General features: G+C 38.4%; 1 pseudogene; it reads left to right on the top strand.

Annotated features, from left to right (window-relative positions):
- Positions 1-1,957: 1,957 nt before the first annotated feature.
- LOC127644897 (gastrula zinc finger protein XlCGF57.1-like) lies at positions 1,958-8,558 on the top strand (annotated as a pseudogene).
- Positions 8,559-17,224: the final 8,666 nt, after the last annotated feature.

The following is a 17,224-nucleotide window of genomic DNA, read 5'->3' on the forward strand; positions in this document are numbered from 1 at the left end:
TCGAGACATTTGCTCCAGAGTTGGTAAACAGACCACTCCGTCCCCCAGTGGAGGGCCGGGAAGAGAACCTTCAGTTAAAGGTATTTTTTGCACGTGTTTCAATAATAGAGCAATTTCCTCTTTCTGGGTCACCTGGCCCACAAATGCCGTTCTCACGGTACTCTGCCGCCACACCTCAACAGTCCTGGCATGCTGGACGCAGACCCCCCGCGTCTAGATTGGTTCGCAGAGGTAGACCTGAAGGACAGGTGCTCATGCACCTCAGCCATTTGGGGCTTCAGGTCAACTGGGAAAAGAGCAAGCTCGCCCCGGTTCAGAGCATCTTTTTTCTCGGCATGGAGTTAGACTCAGTCTCAATGTCAGCACCTCTCAACAACGAGCGTGTGCAGTCGGTGCTTGTAAACACTTACATATATGTAAACACTGCTGCAAAGAGGTTTCTAATACACAGGGAGTGTTTGTAAATTTGACATCTTTCTTTTTTTTTCTCTTTTGGAAAGTAATGGAAACACAATGGTGGATTTGTTTTTTTGCTGTTGGAGACCACAGACCCTTTTAAAATGTCCGGGTTTGGAACACACAAATATAGCAATGTATTCCATAGAGGTACATGGAAGACCACAGGAAATATTAATTTATGCTGCAATTTTCTCAAAACCTATGAAAAAAATATGTTAAATTGTTTGGCAATTTATTTATTTTTCTGTTATGTATGTCCATACAATACAGTAAAATAATAGTGATTAATCTACTGATTTCAGAATAAAACAGAAATAATAATCTCAACATATAAAGAGATGGATTAAGGCAGTCAGAGATGTCAAATCTACAGTCACTCCATCAGCAACAGCAGTGTTTTTTGTTTTGTTTTGTTTTTGTAATTTATTACCAGGGTAATATAAGTACAATTATAAGTGAACATTTTCTTCAACAATAAAAAGATAAAACTTTGCCAGATTTATGTTAATTGCGGAAAAGCGTCACAGCCTGTGAAAAAGGTCCATTACAAAATAAACAGAACTGGCCACAAGCCAAACTGTCACTCGATGAGCTTGTGGCGCGAATTTCAAAGTGATTGTCTCGCGACCTACTGTTAATTCCGTTAAACAGCTGACTGAAAATCCATTGTGCTTTCCGATAATAATTTGATAGTTTTTAGTTTGTATTTAGTGTGTATTTTGCTTTAGTAGTTGCGTAATTAACGTTAATGTGTTAGTATTAGTAATAGTTATTAAGTGTTAGGGTTATGTTTGTATTACATTGACAAATGCATGTGGCAGGTAGTTGTTTTGTATATTAGGAAACTATAACTGACCATCGGTCATTGACCATACATGTTGAAAAACTGAAGGTATACGTATGTCTAATGTTTTTACAATCGTCCCCAGCAGTGAACAGATAGCTACAGATAAAAAAATAAAATAAAATAAAAATGCCCCTAGAAGTCAATTTAAGGGGGTAAATATTGCCCCTTAATGGACAAGTTAATTTCTGACACTGCGCTCTTCACTGTAACTGTCCAATAAAGGCAACAACAACAAACAAAGAAGTATAAACTACAAGAAAAGGGGATCCAGAATATGTGGTCTGCACTTATAAAGCGCCTTTTAACCGTAGCAGTATTCAAAGCGCTTTATAGCGTCTCATTCACCCATTCACACACCGATGACACCAGAGCTGCCATGCAAGGTGCTAGCCTGCCATTGGGAGCAATTTGGGGTTCGTGTCTTTGGAAGTTGTTTTGGATAAGAAACAAGTGTGACAAAGTATTGGAGAACGTTGCTTTCTGAAAGAAACATATGCACATCAAGACTACAAACAGGTTACGTTTATGTATGTTTTAATGTTTTCTTATATTTAAAATGAAATAATTTTTATTTGTCCGTTCGCGTTGACGCTCCAGTCCAGTATGTGTCGGTAATGCAACATGAACTGGTTTTCCGATCCGCCATTATACATCACAAGATGAAGTTGTTGTTATTGTGACGCCATAAGGACTCCGCCGCTGTTGTGATTCAGTTGATTAAAGGTTTGTTTTTCAGCGCTTTCACTAAAATATATTAAACAATATAACATGTTTACACATAAACATATGGTAATATTACTTGAAATTATTCAGCGTTTGTGATATTAAACGATTATAATGTTATTAAATAATTGTTTTGGTGATTTAATCGTTAAAACAAGCTAAACTCATAAGAACACGAATATGGAGGGTTACATTTAATAACATTTAGTTAGCAGACATTTTTATCCAAAAGGGCACATAACATGCTTAAAAAACAATTTGTCATACAGAAGTCATCAAAATGAGAAAAGAAGAAGAAGAAGAAAAAAAAAAAAACTTTCAAGTTCCCAAAATATCTGAAACAGTAGCTGAAGCAGAAGTTACAAACAGACAAAAATTTATTTAGTATGTGTTTAAAGTTCTTTTCCAGATAATGTGTTCAAATCATCTTCATTTCTACATTTAAGTAAGTACTGTCTGTTGTCTGTTAAAAACCTCTATATGTTCATAAAAAATGTGAGGGAAAATAAAACCTGTGCTTATTTTGTAATATTTGATTGAATAATTGTTAAACAAAAATCAGGGTATTTTTCTATTTGGATTCTGGATTCAGGGAATCTAGATACCAATACACATGGATAATAAAATATTGAACCATGGTGTAACATCTACACGGTAACATCTACACGGTCGCCCATGTGGCTACAGTGTATATGTAAGAAACTAATTAAAATTTCATTTAAAAAACAGTGTAATTTGTGGATTCAACTCTAGTTATTAAACTATTGTTAAAAACTTGTTCATCAAAGTATGTGATCATGTTGATATTTAGGTACATATTATGTATTATACATTAAAGTCAACGGTTTAATAGGTGCAATAGTGTTTGCATTAGAAATCTGATGAGGTCATACTCATTACCGACTCCAACAACTTAATTTTTGATTCAGTCAGATTACAGGTAAAAGATATGAATTAGCCTAATGTCCGCTACGTTTCAGTAATTTTTCTACACTTACGTAAGTGTTTGATAAAAAATGATTGCGCTTCATTTGTTTGATGCTTATGTGTTTTGAGTAGGGTGGGGAACCGAGAACCGGCTCCATTCTTTAAAAATGACCAGAATCGTATGATCTTCATGACTTTCAGTTCCGTTAATGGTTCTCCAGCATGCAGTTTTCCGCAGATGCAGTTGGAACACCATCCTGAAATACTAGTTTCAGTAAATGACAGTGTTTCCAGCAGCACATCTCTGCAGCAGCACTGCCCTCTACTGACTCTACAGTGTGAAACATACACTTTTCCAGTATAGTTCAATTCCCAAAATAATTATTTAAAGGAGTCTGTTCTTTGAATCTACATACCGAAATATACAAAGCTTCCATTTGTAGTCCAGTATACAAGCAATCTTTATACTGATGTGCAAGTTATGAATATGAAATTAAATAAGAACTGTTGAAGTCTCACAAGCCTGAAGTACAACATTAAGCTACATAAGTCTAAACAGTCTCTGGAACTGTCATTGTTTATTTAATATGACCTGTGTCTCTAATAAATCAAGCAACACAGTTACTGACTAATTGGTCATATAATAATTTATAAATAAAGACACACTAGTTTTATCAAAGAATAAATGAAATACTGAAATATGCCATCACATTTCTTGTTAGTTTAGATTTGTTTATTAATAATATTGTTAGAATCTATTGTTGGATTTGTAATTATGTCTCAAAGTCTGTAAATACACCTTTTACAAGAACTGTATTACATTTATTTCTGATTGGTTATATCTGCTCTGTAGAAATCTGAAATTATCTCATTATTTGGTAACAGACAGCAGAGGGTAGTAAATACAATAAGAATTGCATTTCTCATTTCCAAATAATTATTAAAAAAAAAATAAAATACTAAAAGAATTACTGGAACCATTAAGGAACCGGAATCGTAAAATTCCGTACTATTCCCAACTCTAGTTTTGAGTGAGCAGACGGTAATTTTGAACAAGTATTAGAGACCAGCGGTCACTCTCTCGTGTCCTCACTCAAGTGCCTTGAGAAATCTCAGTCTGTGAATCATATTTTTATTTAGTTATTTTCACATTTGAAACATCTGGACAAAGCAAATCAAAATTCCCAGTGCATTTCTGATGCAGGGCATTCTAGGAAAGTGGCTGGGTACATTCACTCATCTGCACGTTCTTCAACAACTCTGCACAGACATAAAGCTGCGTACACACTGCCAGCGACTTTGTCGCTGCAGATCGCCAGTGGCTGGCGGTGAAGTCGCTAGTGGGCGTTCCCACTACTGGTTGCCTAGTAACGTTTAGAAATGACATTCACGGATGTCATTCCATTGCTCTTGACAGCAAATCGCTTTTCTTGGCGCTAAAAGCAAACATTTTGGAGGGAAAAGACTAAATATAAATGGAATCAGTACATAAAATGCTTTATATCAAAGATGAATGAGAAACAAGGCGTGCTCTTTGCCATAGCGGCTGTTTATCTGGGGCGAAAATGCAAACGCCGGTCTGTCTGGGTCCACAAAACCATTAAATCTCGGAGTCAGCACGGCGAGTACCACCGGCTGGTGCAAGAGCCGTGGCTGGATATACCATATCCATATCATAAAGTACTGGAAAATTGCTAACAGCAAGAATTAGCCTTTCGTCCATCTTTCCGTTGCTGGAGGAGCTAAGAGAGAGAGAAGGATCACTTGAGCTCTCCCGTCTTCTCTCCTATTGGGTGTCGCTTCCGTTAGTCACTCTTCATTTGAATAAAGTTGAACTTGTCTCAACTTTGTCGCGTCGCTGAACATCTAGTCGCCAACGGTCGCGACAGCTCGTGTCGCCGGAAGTCGCTGTGCTCTCATTGAAAATAAATATGGTGGTGAACTTGCGCTTGTTATTCTTCATCTATTTTATGGCGATTGGCAAAACAAGCTTAACGAGCATTACTGCCACAAACTGAATGGTCGTGACATTGGGAGAGACTTCTGTGGCGCTCAGCTCTGGCCTATATATATATATGTTATATACGCCCCTTAGCGATGTAAAGTTGCTAATGACTAATTCACGGTGTAATTGCAGCGGTACTAAGCCTTATCTGGTTGATTTGTACTTTACAAGGCCGAGCTATGGTTATTCGTGGAAAAATGGGAAATGGGATTTTCTACAAAAGGTGTTATTGTACAGATTAAGGAATTTGGTCACTTTTTTTTTTTTTTTTGCAGATCGGCTCCTCCATACCACACAGCGATCATGATTCACCTCTGCAGTGAAGACACTCCTACAGCAATTCACCAATAAATGCTGTGATTATTTCCATCATCTAACAAGTGAAGAAAGAAAAAAGTAGTTTATAAAGAGGAGCAACTCCAAGTGTGAACCACTGAAGTCTGACATAATATTGCAAAAATGAAGTTTATTAAAGAAGAGCTTAAAGAGGAGAGTGAAGACATAAACATTACAGCACCATGCAGAATGAAACATGAAGATACTGAGGAACAAATAGGTTGGTGTCCATTCTTGATTCTTCATAATGACAGTTCACTAGATCTGGCAGCTAAATAGAAAATCATAGAAGCAGTAAAATTACAGATAAACAAATAATACCAGAATCTTAATCAGAATTAAATAACAATTCTTCAACATAACAAAGATCACAACGAAGGCACTTTGCTACTTACTGGCATTAAATAGTTTAATTTTATTTCTTTTTTCACATTTGTCTCAATGTACTCTGTTCATTTTAGACTCGATAGAAGTAAAAGAAGAAAGTCAAGAACTGAATTACGTGGAGGAGAAACACCATGATCATAAATGTGATCGATTCATGACTGGTGAAGAACCTTTAAGTGGCTCAAAGACTGAAAATAGTTTGTCATGGAAAAGAACTCAAAGAGCAAAAGTCATCAATTCTTTCACTTGTTCTCACTGTGGAAATAGTTTTGCAAAAAAAAATAAACCTTAACACTCACTTAACATGTCACTCTGGAGAGAAGCCTTTCAAATGTCATCAGTATGGAACGAGTTTTGCACAAAAAGGAGATCTTAAGGGACACATGAGAATTCACACTGGAGAGAAGCCTTTAAACTGCCTTCAGTGTGGCAAGAGTTTCAGACAGAAAGGAAATCTTCTGCGTCATATAAGAATTCACACTGGAGAAAAGCCTTACTCTTGCTCTCAATGTGGAAAGAGTTTCACACAAGCAGCCCATCTCACACTTCATCTGCAAAATCACACTGGATTAAGACCATTTAAATGTGATCAGTGTGGAAAGACATTTAGGCGGAAATCTAATCTAAAGATACACATGACAACTCACACAAATGAGAAGCCTTGCCTGTGTTCTTATTGTGGAAAGAGTTTTGCTCATTCAGTACTTCTGAAAGCACATGAGAGACTGCATACTGTAGAGAACCCATACCACTGTACTTCATGTGTGAAAAGTTTCTCAAAGAAAGAACATCTAAATGTTCACATGAATATTCACACTGGAGAAAAGCCCTTTCCCTGCCATCAGTGTGGAAAGAGTTTTAGAAAGAAAGGAAATCTTCTGCGCCATACAAGAATTCACACTGGAGAAAAGCCTTACTCTTGCTCTCAGTGTGGAAAGAATTTCACACAAGCAGCCCATCTTGCTCTTCATCTGCAAAATCACTCTGGATTTAAGCCATTTAACTGTGATCAGTGTGGAAAGAAATTTAGGCGGAAATTAAATCTGAAGGTACACATAACAACTCACAAAAATGAGCAGCCTTTTGTGTGTTCTTTTTGTGGAAAGAGTTTCGCTTACTCAGGACTCCTAAAAGCACATGAGAGAGTGCATACTGGAGAGAAGCCATACCACTGTACTTCATGTGGGAAATTTTCTCAAAGAGAGAACATCTAAATAGTCACATGAAAATTCACACTGGAGAAAAACCTGTCCCCTGCCTTCAGTGTGGCAAGAGTTTCAGAGAGAATGGTGATCTTCAGCGTCACATGAGAATTCACACTGGAGAGAAGCCTTTCCCCTGCCATCAGTGTGGCAAGAGTTTCAGAGAGAAAGGAAATCTTCAGAGTCACATGTGAAGTCACACTGGAGAGAAGCCTTTCACATGCAATCAGTGTGGAAGAAGTTTCAAACAAGCAGCCCATCTCACAGTTCATCTGCACTATCATTCTGGATTAAGGCCATTTAACTGTGATCAGTGTGGAAAGAAATTTACACGGGCATCACATCTAAAGACACACATGACAACTCATACTAATGAGAAGCCTCATGTGTGTTCTTTTTGTGGAAAGTGTTTCGGTACATCAGCATACCTGAAAATCCATGAGAGAGTGCATACTGGAGAGAAGCCATACCACTGTACTTCATGTGGGAAGAGTTTCACTCAATCAGGTCATCTACTGACTCATATAAAAAAGCAAAAATGTCCAAAACTGTCATAATGAGCAATGTTAATTTCAGGGCCAACACGTATGTATTTAATTAAACTTTTCAATACATTTACTAGTTCTGTTATAGTTTGAAAGTTAAACAATACATAAAAGTATCCCACTAATGTAATAACTGTCTTTCCTCAATTTATTCTTTCATCTTCCTTTTTACTTGTGCTTCTCTGAGCAATTTGTAACTTTGTGTTTTATATCAAAGAAGGATCAATTGCTTCTCTTGTATTCCTCATTTGTAAGTCAATTTGGATAAAAGTGTCTGCAAAATTTTTAAATGTAAATGTATTCTCAACTAACACTTTATTAGGAACACTATGGTCTTAATAATGTGCCTGACGTGGTCTTCTGCTGTTGCAACATATCCACCTCAAGGTTTGACATGTGCATTCTGAGATGCAATTCATCTCACCACAATTGTACAGAGCGGTTACCTGAGTTACCGTAGACATTTGTCAACTCGAACCAGTCGGGCCATTCTCTGTTGACCTCTCTCATCAATAAGACATTTCCGTCCACAGAACTGCCACTCACTGGATGTTTTTTGTTTTTGGCACCATTCTGAGTAAATTCTAGAGACTGTTGTGTGTGAAAATCCCAGGAGATCAGCAGTTACAGAAATGCACAAATCAACCCATCTGGCACCAAAAATCATGCCACGGTCCAAATCACTGAGATGACATTTTTCCCCATTCTGATGGCCGATATGAACATTAACTGAAGCTCCTGACCCGTATTTGCATGATTTTATGCACTGCTTCCACATGATTGGCTGATTGGATAATCCCATGAATAAGTAGGTGCCAGACAGATGACTCAAGTTTGTTGTAGAGTGAATACGGAGCCTGCCGACCCACTAAAGAACTCTGCATCTGAGTTGATATTGAGCCAGCATTGAAAGCTAAGGAGATTTTCTGACCAGCCCCATATTGTTTCATATTTGACTCTCACTCTGCGCTCCTGCAGGGGTGTCTCATCCTCCCATACACCTTCACAAACACACACACTGGCCTATTTATTGTGTATGATGTTTATGTGTTCATTTTGATTGTTTGTTTTATTTTATTTAATTTTTGGTTTATATTTTTATTGTTCACAATAAATCTGTTACTGAGTTTGAGTCACAGACACTTGTTTTCTTCATGGATATTGCGTTCTTGATACTTTTTAAGAGATTGTTTTATGTATTATATTTTATATATATAGGCTACCCCCTCCACCTCGAAGGTGTATGTAGCCGCCATATCGGCTCACCACGACGCAGTGGACAGTAAGTCCCTAGGGAAGCATAATCTGATTATCAGGTTCCTTAGAGGTGCCTGGAGGCTGAACACTCCCAGGCCATGCCTGTTCCCCTCATGGGATCTCTCCCTGGTCCTTTCGAGCCGCTAGTATCAGTCGAGCTCAAAGCCCTCTCCTTGAAGATGACCCTCCTGATCGTGCTCGCTTCCATCAAGAGGGTTGGGGACCTGCAAGCATTCTCTCTCAGCGACACTTGCCTGATGCCATCGCCTTGGCCTATCACACCCAGGCCATGCCCACCCCCTTGTTAGTTCGAGCACACTCACGAGAAGTATGACATCCTCTTGGGCATTGGCCAACAGCACCTCCCTAGCAGACATTTGCAGAGCAGTGGGCTGGGCAACACCAATACCTATACGAGATTTTACAACCTCAGGGTTGAGTCGGTCTCGTCCCATGTTCTCTCAGGTCTGAGCACGTAGAACTCGGGAATGCGGAACGTCTGACCGGGTGTTCCGCTTGCACATAGTGCCTTTCCCCTCCACTGAGGTGATCATGTGTGCTCTTTTCTCCCAGGAGAGTCCACTAAATTCGTGCTCCCTGGATGTTCTTCCTCCCTAGCCCTCTGGTCCACAAATTCAAAATCCCACTACGGGTACTAAAATTACTCTGTACTGGAATAGGTGCTCCACAGGATGGGCCCGGCAGTCCCCGCTGCCCCCCGGCCGCCTTGTTTGTAGCAACTCCTTCCTCGAAGCTGGTAGGATCTACCACCGCGCCATGTCCATATGTGGCCTGAAAACCCATGTGACGTATTTTGCCACTCTTTACCTCCCCCCAGCCTGGGCAGGTGGTGGTCTCCATGGGGTCTTTTCCCGCTGAAAGAATAGGAGTTGGAAAAGAACAGGCCACTGCAATGGCCGAACCTTATTCTTGGCTCTTTAGTGCAAAACCTGAATGTACAGATGCATGATTCCCTCCTTTTATACCCGTATGTCTGGGGGAGGGACATGCAAATTCTGTCTTCCAATATCTCATTGGCCTTTTCTCAAGTTCAGAGGTAACTGAGGCCTTCAAAGAAGTCGCCTAGCGTCGCTTCACTCGACACAACATCTCGTTCCCTCCATCAGGGAACAGAGGTTACAACAGTAACCTAGACGGTCCCGATATAAACAATAAAGTGCCAACTATATGATTTATTTTTCTCAGTATGTGGCAACATCTCTAAACTCACCAGGGCGTGATCTGAGACTATGATGTTTCCAATTGTACAATCCACAACAGATGAAATGAGGGACTTTGATATATAAAAAAATCTATTCTAGAATAAATCTTATGGACTAATGTAAAAAATGTATAGTCCCTTCCAGATGGGTTCTAAAGTCGCCAAATATCTGCAAGACCAAGATTTTTACACATCCTGTGAAGTGCTCCGGGTGGTTTACACACATTTGCTTCACTATGATCAAGGACTGAGTCATCAATAGATTAAAGTCTCCTCCCAATATTATATCATGAGGGGTGCCAGTGGTTTGCAACATCTCTTCAAGATCAATAAAAAAGCAAAAGTCGAGGCAAAAGTTAGGCACGTAAATATTATCCAAAACCAACCTTTGCCCCTGAATTTCTGCTAAAACAATAATCTACCCAATTTATCTTTAATCTGTTTGAGAGATTTTAATTGTAGATGTTTATATATCAATATAATGACTCCCCTGCTCTTACTTGAGCCAGCACTAAAGAAAACATGGCCACCCCATATCTTCCCAAATTTTCCAGCTTCCTGCGAGGAAATATGTATTTCTTGAAGAAAAACTGTCATGTTTCATATGCTTAAGAAAATAAATAACCTTCCTTATTTTTATGGGGTGCCCCAACCCATTCACATTCCACATGGAGAAAGATAATCCACTCATATTACCATTTGACATTTTGATATAATAGACAAAATTCATTGTGTCAAAAACAAGATTATAAAGACCACATTCCCACATTAGTATGACAATCAAAACCCGAACCTCCCCCAGATCCAAACAAACAGAAAGAAGAGAAACCTGCACATCTGTGTACGCCTACGAGAGCCCCTGTGACAACTTTGCCATCGGATTTCTCAAGTCCGGTGCTTCTGCACAAATTTTGCATGGCATAATTACATAACAGAAAATACTTTGTAAAACAAACCCCAGCAAATAGGCAGAATAAACACAAAGAATGTGTAGATTCATTCACAGAACAGTCTCTAAGGTGTGATCCTCCACAAAACAAATTCCAACCGAATGGAAACAGACAAACAAGTGTTCAGTGTGCTGGCTGTTTATGAGTGCAGCAGATGACATAATTATTCCAATATCCCAGAAAAATATCCACAAAACAATCTCCAGCCAACAGGAGGCATAAGCACAAGGAACGAACAGATTCATCCAGAACTTTCCGAAGCAGTGTTATTGCACAAATCAAACTGCAGCCCCTAGGCAGAACCAGCACAAAAAGAAACAAAACAGGCATCCCTGTTCCTCGGATGGTCAACAGTCAAATTCACTCACAGGCCGCATAAAATAATAATAAAAAAAAACATGTCAGTCCATCAATTTTATAAAAGACATCCTTTGTGTGGGCATGTATATATTTTGCAGCCATCCTCAGTATCCACTCTCAATCTGGCCAGGAACCCCTGTGCAAAAGCGTCAACTTTCTGTCAATGCAAAAGTTTCTTAAAGGAGAAGTGTTATTCCATAAAACAAACTCCAGCCACTAGGCCTACAAACAGAAACAAAAATGGTGCCCAGCTTCCTCAGACAATCGAGTGCGTATTCAGCGAGTCAATCCACTCACATTAGAAACACCAATTGGCTTACTCACTCCAATGTATTTATGAAGGACAATGCTTGTTTGGGACACGTGAATACTTTGCTGCCATCCTTCATTTCTTTTCTCAGTTTTGACGGAAACATTGCAAAAGCGATCTTCCATTGATGCAAGAGTTTCTTACACTCCTTGAATCGAGCGCGTTTCTCTCTTTTCTAATTCGCAAAGTCCGGGAACAAGAATATATTGTGAGTCTTCCAAGAAAGCTTTCCTTTGCTCCTCGCCTCGCGCAACACAATATCTTTATCGGATGATCTAAGAAATTTGGAATTGATTGGGGGCCTGTCTCCCCCAGCAGATCTGCGAACCGGGACTGTTATGTCAAGCACATTCATTACAGCTAAAGAAAATGCTGCATGATGTTGAGAAAGAATTACATCAAGATAAAGATTGGAATGCAGGTGCAAGAGACTTAATATTCATACAACAGTCTACTCCTCTCTCGCTGTTGCTTGCATGCCAGTGATTGTCCCTCTGCGTGCCAATGTTAGCACGCATGCTGTAGGTTGCCAACCCCTGGTTTATACTAAAGAGATTCGCTTGAATATTTATCTGACACATTTAATGTGGGTTAAAAACCATCTTGGGACTATAATTGAAGTAAGGTAATGTTGATAAATACAGTACAGAGACAACCCTTTTTATGACAAGCTTGTTTAATAATGCAATATTAAATGAGCAAGAGTGCTGTATGGCCATTGCTGTGACTAGGCCTAAGGCACAAGGTAGTGGTGTTATGGACAGAGGTGGGTAGAAACACACTACATTTACTCTGTTACATTTATTTGAGTAATTGTTTTGGGGAAAATTACTTTTAGAATTGGTTTAAAAGAGGGTACTTTTTACTCTCACTCAAGCAAATTTTGAGTGATTTTTTTAAACTTTTCTTTGCAATGTGCGGCAGTCCTGTAATTTCAGTTAATGTGTAATTTATTGAGAGATTATGGAATGAGACTTTTACAACAGCGGAACTTCAGCTGCGCGCGCCAGTGTTGTAGTCAAGACCACCTAAACCGAGACCAATCAAGACCAAGACCAGAGTGTATCGAGACTGAGACAATACAGAAACCCCACCTGATCTCTGATACCCACAGAAAGGCATTACTCTCAGATAGAGCAGGAAGGCCTAGTATGTGCGGTGGAACACATCAAAGCGTATTTGTGGGGAGGCAGATTTACTCTTCAAATGGATCATCGACCTCTCATTTATATGCTCAATCCAGAGAAGGTCGAAGCTTTTGCCTCCTAGAATACAAAGACTTGGACTGAGACTGTATCCTTATGACTTCAAGATTGAACACATTGCAGGTAAAGACAATGTTGCAGACTCACTTTCTAGACTTCCTTTAACGGAAACCGAGGACAAAATTTATGTGGACACGTCTGTAAATATGATGGATGTAGAAGCCTTGACTCTTGAGGAACTTAAAAGAGCTACAATGACACAACTACAATGACACAAGGTACTACCTTGACACAACTGATTTCCATAGTGGAGACTATACAATGGCCTGCAACAATTCCTGAAAATGTACAACCATACAAACGCTGCTCAGCTGAGTTGTCAACCCATGATGGTCTTTTGTTGTGGGGACACAGGATAGTTCTTCCTTCCGCACTAGTCCAGCAAGCTTTGAAAATTGCACACGAGACACATCAATGTATAATTCACACAAAGCAATTCTTGCGAAGCAAATTCTATTGGCCTAATATGGATATGGAGGTAGAAAGAATAGTCAAAAACTGTAATGCGTGTGTTCTAAATCAACCCTTGCATGAAGATCAACTACTGCATCTATTAGAACTACCTCCTAGACTGTGGACCAAGATAGGTGTTGATTTGGTGTGTCCTATTCAGAATGTCTATATACTTACTGTTATAGATAACTACATGTCATACCCTGAAGCAATAGTCATTGCTGATATAACTTCCGAGACTGTTACCAAGGAAATTATGAAAATATTTGCCCGATTTGGGGAAGCAGATTGTCGGCAAAGTCTTCGAGGCATTTCTGAGAACTAGTGGAGTTAAGCACATCAAGGCCTCACCTTACTACTCCAAAAGTAATGGTAAAATAGAAAGATTCTATCATTACTTGAAGAAAGCCTTCAAAGCAGCTAAAAGTGAGGGAAGGAATTAGAGAGAAGATCTCTCAAAGATTCTTCTTGCCTATCGATTTACACCACATAGCGCATTGTGTGAGACACCAGCCTATCTGATGTTTGGACAAGAGTCGCTCACTAAGTTGCCTAGTCTCATCACTGACAAAAGAGAAACAAAAGACATTGAAAGTCATCATAAAAGCTACAATTAATAAATTAAGCAGTATGCAGACATGGCAAGACAATCCTAAGAACACAACTTTAAGTTGTGAGACGTCATGTATGTGGCGAGTATGGACGATGGCAAGCTGGATTCTAAGTATAGAGATATTCATTATGTACTTCTGAAGCACACATCGGACAATTAATTTGAAATGGCCAATGTAGAGGATGGCTCTAGGATTGTGAGAAATGTGAAGCAAATTTGTCATGTTCCCATTCAATTGGAGATTAGCATACCAGAACCTACAGAAAAACAAAGTGATCAGGGAACTCAAGAGACAGTGGTCAAGACAGATTTTACAGAAGAGCAACAAAGTTCTTCTGTTACAGTACCAGACTCCTGTTGCAAACCTTTGACTACCCGGAGTGGTAGAGATGTTAAGAAACCTGCTCGTTTTAAGGACATGATTATGTAAATGTTTTGAGTATGTTGGTTAACTGTTTAGTCAGTATTGATTGAAACAATATAGCAGTAGTAAATATTATGTTCAGAGTAACAGTAACAAAGGTTGAAATATTTGGTGGTATATAAGTTCTCTAATACTAACAAAGGGAGGCATGTAGTGTAGCGATATCGCAAGAATGGGGGTGTGAACGAGAGAGAGATCGCGAGATTTAGGGGAGCGATGATGTAGTTGATATAGTGGTTAATAAAGTTGATAAAGCAATGATAAAGACTGGTTATTGAAACGAACAACACAACATGTATGGCTAATACTCTCTAAATCTCTTTGGGTGAGGGGTGAAGATGAGTTTAGGTACAGATGCTGCATTCCATTCAAATCGGATTCAAATGTTGATATCTCCGATCTCCGACTAAAGGCATTCCAATGCCAGATGTTTGGAAGATGACGTTAAAGGAAACAAAACTGCAACACCCCCGTTAGCTGAGCAGGTGTTTGACTGTCACCGGAGATGTCTCCTAACAACCCAATTCATAAACAATCCGCAATGGTAGCATTTGTGCAACAGGTGTACGATTATCAAAAGAGAGTATAATTTACCATGTTTTGAAACACCTGCTACTCTGCTAACATTTGTTAAACAAGCTTTAATATCATGTAATATAGGAACTTTTCTAATTTATCGATATTATTTAATAAAAGTACATCTTCCTGGGTGCCGACAAGATTGTGTGACACACCTGCATCTCAAGGAAATTGGAGTTTAACATTTCCGCATGATTTGATGTTGTAATTACGACTTCAAGTGGCGTCCCATTGCACTTTTCCCAGTAGGAAGTTGGAAAATCTGACTTTCCAAGTTGAATAACGTTAGCAAGCTAGCTTTGCTACAATCACTTACTACCGGTACTTAATACTTAACTTACCTTTCTTTATGGTTCCTTTCTAAGTGCCGATAAAATTTTGATGTGGAACCAGTCATCTCTGTAAGCATTGCATTACAGAATTGACATACTGCTGTGAGTTTTTCTTTTATATATAAACATTCACTGAAAGGAAATAGTGACTCAGGCAAACATTCTGTCTAAAATCTCCATATTGTGTTGAATGGAAGAAAGAAAGTAATATGGGTTTGGACCAACATGATGGTGAATGATGACAGAATTCCCATTAATAATAATAACAATTCTGTAATACGTGTTAAATGTGAATTATGTAATGGAATATTGGGGAGTTAACGTCTATTATGTCAACTGTGAAAGTAACGAGTTACTCACTACTTGAGTACTCTTTTAATTGGATACTTTCTTACTCTTACTCAAGTAATTATTTATGTTTGTACTTTTACTTCTACTTGAGTAATTATATTTTGAAGTAATTTTACTTTTACTTGAGAACCATTTTTGGCTACTCTACCCACCTCTGGCTACGTATGACTCTGAAGCTTCAAGGCATGTATCAAGAACCAGCACAATTTTCAAAGAAGTCCTGTATCGGAGCATGTATTGTTGTCAGAGAATCAAACAATCAAATACAAATTATGCCTCACTTTCTGTCCAGTCATAAGCGCGCTTCACTTTGCGTGTTAGAATGTATGAATCCAGACCTATGGTTATTGGAAGTTTAAATCCATTTACAAAGTATTTCAAATTACATTATGATATATCCTGTAAAACAACAAGTATAATGAAATATAATTAGATACTTGCCTCATGCAACTCTGTTGGTCATATTTATGTTCATTATTATTAAAGTCACACTGAATCATATTTGCATTTATTCCCACGCTTTCATAAGCTAATAATATTATCAGAAGGTGAAAATCAACAAACTTAGCACTGTCAGGCTTTTATTTATGCACACTGGATCAAAACTACATCAGGTGCTTCATAAAGTGGAGCTGTATAACCATGTTTATGGCTGTTACATTTGACCAACCACCAGATGGAACATTTTTCAACACCCCCGACATTTGTACATCAAATTCAACATTTGTACATCAAATGTACAAATAAATGGAAGGAATGATTACAATTAGGCTAAAACATGTTACAGAAAATAAAGGACTTTTTGCCCACTTCAAATACCTGTGTATTTCTTAGAGGCAGAACAGCTATGGAATCAGTACTCTGCCTAATCAAACATATGAAAGGCTCAAGTGAGTAAACATGTTGCTCATGCAGTTTTCTTTGATGTGGAAAAGTCCTTTTTTGTTTAGTGTAATAATAAATTATTTATATGTAATCAAGAAGAACCCACTCAAAATAACTCTTTGGCTTAACTTTATTGAATCATGGACAGTGGTTTCACATGTTTGACATGAGTTTTCTTAAATTTCCATGCAATCTCAAATTAAATACTTCAAGTAGAGGGACCTTAATTGAATTGAGTAAAACCAATTAAATTAGGAATGTTACAATAACTTAAAGTAATCTCTCTCTGTTATATAGTACAGTGGATACTAGCATGCTAATGTGAAACACTATGCTATGATTAATATAGCAAATGCCTAATGAATAAAGCAATATAGAGCATTCCTCAGTCCTCCACCTAAACCCAGCTCCACCATTCACCTTAAATAGTGACCCCCAAAACTCCAACAGAAACTCTTCTGAATCTCAAAACAAAACATTAAACACTTACAAGTATTCCCCCTTTCTATTCACCTTGCACAAATTAATTTAGATTTTACTCATTTGAGTGCAATACAACGTTTCAGTTAACTTTTAATGTTGTACCGATTTCCCAATTCTGACAATTCTCCTTCCTGCCCAGTAGGTGGCGATATGCAGACAAAGCAAATCGCCCAAAACACAAGACAAAGAATGTAAAAGGGGAGATTTATGGTAAATATATATATATATATATATATCTTTTTCTCACCCACACTTATCATATTGCCTCTGAATATATGGATTTAAACACTGGAGTCATATGGATTACTC

Source organism: Xyrauchen texanus, chromosome 6, assembly GCF_025860055.1.
Source record: "Xyrauchen texanus isolate HMW12.3.18 chromosome 6, RBS_HiC_50CHRs, whole genome shotgun sequence".
In the NCBI taxonomy this organism is placed as follows: Eukaryota; Metazoa; Chordata; class Actinopteri; order Cypriniformes; family Catostomidae; genus Xyrauchen; species Xyrauchen texanus.